We start from the raw sequence: 9,110 nt of genomic DNA on the forward strand, positions 1-9,110 counted from the left end.
GACATGAAGATGCATCAGACAACTTGATTAAGAGGTAAAAATTTGATGATAATGACTGGTGTGTAATATTCCATTGCCACAGAGTTTGATCTTTGTTCTGAAAGTGGAGGCAAACTTATGAAGATTGTATGCAAGATAGTGACATGATCACACATACATGGAGAAGATACTAACACATTAATATTTATCCTCGGCTTCTTACAATATAAGAATGCTTCTGCCAATCAAATATCAATAATATCTCTAAATCTTTTTAAAGTGATGCTTTGTTGATGACTTCAAGAGCCAAATACTTTCAGTATATTGAGTGTATTATTCTGTCACAACACATTATTGACTAAAGAGATGACCATAACATTTTACATGGGAAACAGATCTTAAAACTCTGTATCTTTGAGGTAATTCATATGTAGAATGGTGTTTTCCACTTGTATCTATCCTCTGTGTCATTATTGTCTTAAACTATTGCTGGACACTTCTGAGGTATATAGGAAACACTTTCTTGGAAATCTAAGTTGATTAAGAAAGGAAATTGTGCCCATCTTCTCTAATTTCATAACTTTTCTTTTCCCATAAGAATAAAAGCAGGAGTATGCACAGGATAACTCATTTCATTAAAGGGAAATGAAGGTAGCTGTTATCCTTGAAAATACACAGAAGTAAAGTATTTGACAGAAGGAAGTTCATTAGACCCATCTTTGACATTTCTTCTCCCAAGGAAAAACACCAACAATCTATTTGTCCCCTCAGATTAAAGGCTCTTCGGCTTAGTATTTTTTATGCTAGGAGGATTGTTGATCCCTAAACTTCCATGATCAAATTTTTAAAAGAGACTATACCTTAAAACTTCTCTGCCCAAGTCATCTTGGGAAATAAAAGCACAAACATTCAAGTGCAATATTTCTCAAGGTGGTATAAAATAATCTCAGTATTTGAAACATGTACAGTATAGCCTTAAGCTTCAAGTCTAAAAATCATGTAGAACATAGAAACATTGTAGCAAAGTAAAAAATATTTTAGAAAGTCTTGACACTTTGTAAATAGTTGATAGAATATCACTTTGTAAATAGTTGATAGAATATAAAATATTCAAAGATATCTCATTGATATATGCTTAAAGAATATTCTGATTTTTTCCAAATATTAGAAAAATATTAATAGAAGTTCTTATTTTTATATGATTGAATAAAAATCTATCAAAATAAAAACTTTATTCAACAAGAGTTACTATTGAATACACATAATCCTGAGGAAATGCCCCCTTAACAATTGCCTGAAGACATTTCTAAAACTTTTTCATATCAATTAAACATTGACATTTTTTTCCTTATCACCAGGCATCTGTAATCTTCCCTACAAACATCTTATCTTTTACATTTTCACTCATATTTACTTTCCGGCAATAGCAGCTTGTACAATTATGGTTGAGCAGAACCAACTTTAGGAAAAAATGTAAAAGGAAAAAAAAATTTCTCTTTGGCTCACCTCCAACCTCTAGGGTTTCATGGAGTAAAAGCATTTCTCTCTCTCAGTGTCTTTTCTGGATTCCTGGGGTATTGCTCCCAGATTCTCTTTGACTAAACTCTACTGAGTCATTAGTTCTTACACTGATACTTCTATGGGACTTTTGTTTTCTTGATACTGGGAATCAGAATGGAACCTGATAATGGAAGACCAGATGTGCACTGCTCATGGTGGCAGCCGCATTTATCATCGAAAAGCCATCTCTGCCTTCTGAGGGTACATAGATAGTGTCTTCCAATAATAATCAGATCCTTCATGAATTAAATCAGCATCCATGTTCGAACAAATTAAGATGAAACCATGCATAAGTAAACCTGTGCTATTTGAGGTTCAGTTTTGTCCATTTCTAACTTCTGCATATAATCTTATTTTCTCTTTATAGTATAGAACTTTCAGAGAATGGTAGGAGGAAATAACAATACAAGTGTTTCCGTGAGTAACAATTAGGTGGTTTATGACATAGACAGGCTTCTAAACACAGGTCAAACATCGTCCTTCGCATCTCACCTGAAGCATGCCGGCAACTCCAGTCCACCAAATGCAGTTCCCTTGGGACCTACGCTGGATGGACACACAGGGTCTCATGAGGTAAAAGGCTAGGACACTTGCTCTTTCTGACCAGGCAGTGCTGTGGCTGATTAATATCCACCCAAAGCCACAATCACCTTCTGATCTGAGGAGCAGGTGACGTGGAGATTCTGAAGTGTCTTGATAAATTATGCAGGCATATCAAACAATACACACAGCAGATTTAAAATAGTCAGTCACTAAAGTGGTTTGCTCTGTCCTTTTACAAACTGAATCTGGATAGTTCATCATCAATCATTGACAACCCTTAGCACGATAATACTGGGAAATCAGTGTTACATGGCACCAAATAATGAAACGTTTGGGAAAGGAAGAATATAAACAAGGTTATTTTAACAGCCTTTGAAATTCTACTTTTTCCATTCTTTCTCTGGGAGAACAAGAAGACCAATTTATTCACAATATGCAATGCCTTTCCTTTACACCATTTCATCCTAAGCCTTTCCTCCTCCTTGCCAATACAAATTACCACCTTTCAAGCATCTTTCAAGGCCCATATTAAAGGTCAAACGTTATCTGCTCCATAGCCATCCATTTTGTAACAACCTCAATTTGCATGTGACTCCTCTGATAGCTGTATATATGCTGTCTGAATTTATAAAAATCTATTCTAGTACAGTTACAAAGCATAATTGAAATATATAATTCCTATTTTGCTTTTTCTGTGTTTTCCTCATTGCCTAAACTATTTGGTAATCCTTATGCATAAAGACTTTCATCTTGCATACGCTGGGTTTTTAACAGAGTCAGTGTTTTAAAAATCATAGGAAAAATGATTCACCATACCACTTCATTCAAATTCACGAAACAGCACATGAGTTTGCATTACATAAAATGAGATAATACATGGGAATTTATAAAGTATATATATATATATATAAAATTTATAGTTTGTTAGACTCCACATTATTTCATAAAGAATTTAAAGCAGTAAGTAAACATAAAAATGTACACATTTATTTCAGCAATATATACTAAGAAAAAATTAGTGAGTAATCCAAGTCACTTCTAAAACCAATTTATGCAGTTTGGTAGTCCTTAGCTTTGGTCTCATCATAGGAAACCAACCAGTTGTTTTCATTAGCTATCAAGTCTTTCTAATATCTAGATTACAATAAATGTAAAGTATTTATTTATCTATCTATCTACCCAGGTTTCTATGTTACCAAGAAGAAGGGGAAGGGTACCTTAGTCTTCTGATTATTAAAATATTTTTGTGGATCTTCTTAGGAACACCAGCAAGAATTTTGCTTGCTTCCATTTTATTATTTCTTTCATGAGAAGGTATGAGGACAGTGTGTCAACTGACACCAGGATCCTAGCTCGGCACATAAGCCCTTCAAGTTGGGGCCCTGTCCATTCTTCCTCACTCAGCCATCAAATGCCCATGACCACTATTCACACAGGTCATCGAGGTCTCTGGGCATCCTACTGTGGGTTTTCCTAGGAAATCCTGACCTTCACTTTATTAGGCTGACTCACTCTTCCTCCAGTATCCAGATTTGATGTAAATATCTAGGAGACTCCATTCTTATTTTCCTTGGTTTGGGAATCAAAATTCTGTACTTAGCTCTCTCACTATACCTGGCCCCATCCTAGCTTATGCTTGGTATTCTCATGCAAAATCAGCATCCCATTTTACTCTCAACCGTGTCCAGGTTGGATGATAGATTATAGTCATGTGGTTCAATTTAAAACTAGCCTTGGCTGGAAGGTCAACTCTTGGCCTCTCATCTCAAGGCACCTCTGCCAGGTACTTCGTGGCTTTTATCAACTAGCTGAAGCCAGCTCTGAAAACTTATCAAAAATACTGAAAAGAAACACATGGTCAGACTGTAGTTGTATTAACTACAAAGGCCCATAGAGGCAGGAGGTTTAGGAAATTTTCCCAGGAATATTTCCCTTTCAGTTTTCATGAGCTTGAAAGCAGAACATGCCCAGGAACATAATAGTAATGTCAAATTCCAAAGGCAGCCTTAGATAGCTCTGCCAGCATATAATTCACTTGACAGAATTCTAAGGCTTTCATTTCTCATGACTCACACTGTTGGCGATTTGAGATAGGGCCACTAAAGGAACAGACCCCACTTTACATAAGGGTCTACCTGAATTTTGCAAGACATTTTCCAGTGATAACAAACAAGGTATAACATAGTTATTGATAATTCAATTCTTCTTTGCAGTACATAATTTCCCCAGAATTTTCTTTCTTTTTTTTTTTTAATGGCGAAAGGAGTTTTATTTCTATCAGCAGCACCAGTCCTAATGGTAATGCAAGGGTTAACAAATCAATTTAACCTTTCTAAATTAATTTCTCTAGAATTTTGCCTTATTTTTAATTGGAGTTAATTTCTTTACAATGTTCTGTTGGTTTCTGCTGTACGGCCATGTGAATCAGCCATAAGTACACAAGTATACAATCAGCACTCTTGAGCCTCCCTTCCACCCACCACCATCTCACCCTCTGGGTTCTCTCAGAGTACAGCCTAAGCTCTGTTATGCAACAATTTCCCACTAGGTGTCTATTTTATACGTGGTAATGTATATATTTCAACGCTACTCTCTCAACTCATCCCACCCTCTCCTTCCCCTGCTGTGTCCACAAGCCTGTTTTTTATGTCTGTGTCTCTACTCCTGACTTGCAAAAGGTTCATCGGTATGATTTTTCTAGATGCCATACATATGCATTAATATTAACATCACTCATTATTAGAGATATGCAACTCAAAACTACAATGAAGTACCACCTCACACTGGTCAGAATGGTCATTATCAAAAAACCTCTAAACAATAAGTGCTGAAGAGGGTATGGAAGAAAGAGAACCCTTTTGCACTATTGGTGGAGATGTAAATTGATACACCCACTATGGAGAATAGTATGGAGATTTCTCCAGAATCTTTAAATTTATGATCAGTATTCTCTGAGTTAATCAAAATAACACATATCATTAACTATTTAATTTGAGGGCAGGATTAGTGATGGTAGCTGGAGTCAAGACATCAGTTCAGTTCAGTTCTCAACACGTCTTGTCATGTTTGAAATTTGGCTAAAAGATGATGTAAGACTGCCACGTTGTGACTCAGTTACAACAAATGGAGGAATCACCACATTGGCACATCAATAGTATGTTGCTATTCTGTCACTAAGTCGTGTCTGACTCTTTACAAGCGTGAACTACCATAAATTTCCCATCTGGCAGTGGCTCCAGGGGGACATTTTGATAAGTTCATACTAATACTGATGAATCTCCACCTCCAATGGTTCACATTTGAGGTAAAGGGATTCAACAAAAAAGAAATGCAAGTGCATAATTAAATATATATATATATATTCAACTCTATCCAGTTCTAAATCGCAAATTACTATACTTGGGCAAATGCAAAGAAACAGAGGAAAACAATAGAATGGGAAAGACTAGGGATAAGAAAACTGGAGATACCAAGGAAACATTTTATTCACGATAGGCAAAATAAAGGCCAAAAAGGGCAAGGACCTAACACAAGCAGAAGAGATTAAGAAAAGGTGGCAAGAATATACAGAAGAAGAGTACAAAAAAGCTCTCCGTACAAAAACGATACAAAAAAGATCACACCAGATAACCACCGTGGTGTGGTCACTCAGCTAGAACCAGACATCCTGGAGTGTGAAGTCAAGAGGGCCTTAGGAAGCATTACCACAAGCAAAGCTACTGTAGGTGATGGAATTCCAGCTGAGCTTTCAACTCCTAAAACATGATACTATTAACGTGCTGTATTCATTATGCCAGGAAATTCGGAAAACTCAGCGGCAGCCACAGGACTGGGAAAGGTCAATTTTCATTTCAATCTCAAAGAAAGGCAATGCCAAAGAATGTTCAGAATACTGCAAAATTTTACTGATTTCATATGCCAGCAAGATTATGCTCCAAATGCTTCAAGCTAGGCTTCAGTAGTATGTGAATTGAGAACTTTCAGATGAGCAAGTTGGATTTAGAAAAGGCAGAGGAACCAGAAATCAAATTGCCAATATATGCTGGATCATCGAAAAAACCAAAGGGAATTCCAAAAAAACATCCACTTCTGCTTCACTGACTATGCCAAAGCCTTTTACAGTGTGTATCACAACAAACTGTGGAAAATTCTTAAAGAGACGGGGAAACTAGACCACATACCTGCCTCCTGAGAAATCTGTATGCAGGTCAAGAATCAACAGTTAGAATTGGACATGGAACAACAGACTGGTTTGAAATTGGGAAAGGAGCATGTCAAGGCTGTATACTGTCACCTGCTTATTTAACTTATATGCAGAGTACATCATGAGAAATGCTGGACTGGAAGAAACACAAGCTGGATTCAAGATTGCCGAGAGAAATATCAATAACCTCAGATATGCAGATGATACCACCCTTATGGCAGAAAGTGAAGAGGAACTAAAAAGCCTCTTGATGAAAGAGGAGAGTGAAGAAGCTGGCTTAAAACAACATTCAAAAAACGAAGATCATGGCATCCAGTCCTATCACTTCATGGCAAGTGGATGGGAAAAATGTGGAAATAGTGTCAGATTTCATTTCCTTGGGCTTCAAAATCATTCTGGATGGTGACTGAAGCCACAAAATGAAAAGATGCTTGCTCCTTGGAAGAAAAGCTATGACAAACCTAGACAACATATTAAAAAGCAGAAACATCACTTTGCCAACAATGGTCCTTATAGTCAAAGCTATGGTTTTTCCAGTAGTCACTTATGGATATGAGAGTTGGACCATAAAGAAGGCTGAGTGCCAAAGAATTGATGCTTTTGAACTGTGGTGCTGGAGAAGACTCTTGAGTGTCCCTTGGACTGCAAGGGATCACACCAGTCAATTCTAAAGGAAATCAACTCTGAATTTTCACTGGAAGGGCTGGTGCTGAAGCTGAAGCCCCAATACCTTGGCTACCTGATGTGAAAAGCCAACTCGCTGGAAAAGACCCTGATGCTGGGAAAGACTGAAGACAAGAGGAGAAGAGGGCGACAGAGGATGAGGTGTTTGGATGGCATCACTGACTCAATGGACATGAGTTTGTGTAAACTCTGGAAATAGGGAAGGACAGGGAAGCCTGGCATACTTCAGTTCATGGGGTCTCAAAGAGTCGGACATGACTTAGAGACTGAACAGCAACAACAATATTTGGGTAACATTTTTCCATATTAGCTTCTTAAAGTTTTTAATAAGATGGTAATATTTACTGCTGATAAGTAGCTGGGTTATCCTTGTGATCTACTGAGAATGTAATTGAACAGATCTTTTCTAGAGAACAATTTAACAATAGTAAAGATATCTCTAAAATAAAGACTAAAAGTTTTACTTCCATAGTGCCTACTGATTATTCCAATAGAAAGTAATTAAAAAATTAAATCAGTGTCTCTGGGCATGAGGCCCAGGAAGTAATGTTTCTTTATCTTCTCACCCTGCCACCCCTGGGTCAACCCTGAGTAATTATGAAATGGAAAATATATGCTTATTTTATCTCTTAGGGTCAGAGAAATAAAGAATAGGCGACATGTGCAAAAAGAGAAATTCTACCTTGATTAACAAGATTTCTCCAAGTCTAAAATCCAATTAAATCAACTGAGCCAGGTGGTTGACTCTTATAAAACACTATTTCCCAGTGTGAAGAGAAATCTCAACATCGTTGTCAAAACAAAGGGAAATAAGCATCAATAATTTAACTGCTTACAGTTAATGAACTGTTCTAGATTTTTCAAAACAAACTTATTTTTTTCTGTTGAATTTGTTTTAAAGTCACAACAACTCTACCATTCTCTTTAGAATTATTACAATATAAAATAGAAGGGATACTTAAACAAATGGTTAGAAACAGAAAGCTTTTTGATAAAAAAAAAAATCAAATTTTCCTCCTGCTCTAGTCTGGTTCCTGGTTTTTGGTTTTGTCAGTCATCTTGCAGTCATGACTTTCAACTGGGCTTTTATGAAACTTTCTGTCTGGTCTTTGTGGACTTCCTTCTCCCTGTCCTCAGTTACTTCCTATACTCTGCTGTAAGATTCAAGTTTTGGTCAGGGAAGCATGATACGATAACAATACTCATTACTGAAAATGTTTAATGGCTCCTGCTAACTATAAAACAAAATACATTATCTTTAGCATTCCATTCAAGGTCCTTTATCAACAGACTCAATCTACACCACCATTCCTTTACTTTGCTTTCCTCTTCTCCTTGCACTGTCCCACTTCTAGATTGCTTCTGCGCCTTACTCCAGTTAAACTGCTCTGTCAGAACATACCCCCTTGTTCCATAAGGAAATTGACTCCTTCTTCGTGCATCTCTTCTTTCTAGAAAGCTCTCTCTCTTACCTCCTTATGATGTCTAGCATTAAACCAAAATATTTCTCCTCTATAAGTTAATTACTTCTTCCCCTGCCAACAGAGAAGAAGCACAATAAACCCCTTGAATAAGTCAGTCTCCGTGTTACGCTGGTGATGGAGTGGAGAAGGCTGCCTGAAAGAGTGTGGCGGTGGTGTGTCTGTTCATAGACTGTAGGTGCAGGCGTCATTCATCTCTGTGTGCTCCTTGACCTAACCCAGAGCCTAGAATGATGTTCAGGGAATCTTCACACGCTTGCATAAGGTAATGGATCAGGCAGGAGATCTGCATAAAGACATTACTTAATTCAAAAACTTAAAAACAGAAACAGGATAATGTTCTAAAAGGAGCTATGAGGCTTGGAACCTCATAGCTATGAGGCTTCCTATTCTACATTCCCTTGGGGAGCTCGCTAATTAAAGAATCCTTCAGTGAATTTCCTGTAAAGAGAAGAATTTGTTGACAAAGCACGTAACCAACCCTTAGTTTATGAAGTACTTACGGAGTTGGGTGCTTACAGTATCATCACCTGGTACTTTAGAGACCCCTCGTCATTAATTTGCCTCTGTAAGCACCTAACTGAAGGAATCTCTAAGATTCTGGAGAAAATTGGGTTGTAGATGATTTAAGCTGTTAATTTTGATCTCCTGTAGAAGAA

The 9,110-nt window shown here is 37.1% G+C and overlaps 1 non-coding gene across 1 annotated transcript; it reads right to left on the reverse strand.

Annotated features, from left to right (window-relative positions):
- MIR383 (microRNA 383) lies at positions 2,109-2,219 on the reverse strand. Its single transcript, NR_129738.1, has one exon. It is a non-coding gene; the product is annotated as a microRNA 383 (primary transcript).

The sequence above is a fragment of the Capra hircus genome, chromosome 27, assembly GCF_001704415.2.
Source record: "Capra hircus breed San Clemente chromosome 27, ASM170441v1, whole genome shotgun sequence".
Lineage (NCBI taxonomy): Eukaryota > Metazoa > Chordata > Mammalia > Artiodactyla > Bovidae > Capra > Capra hircus.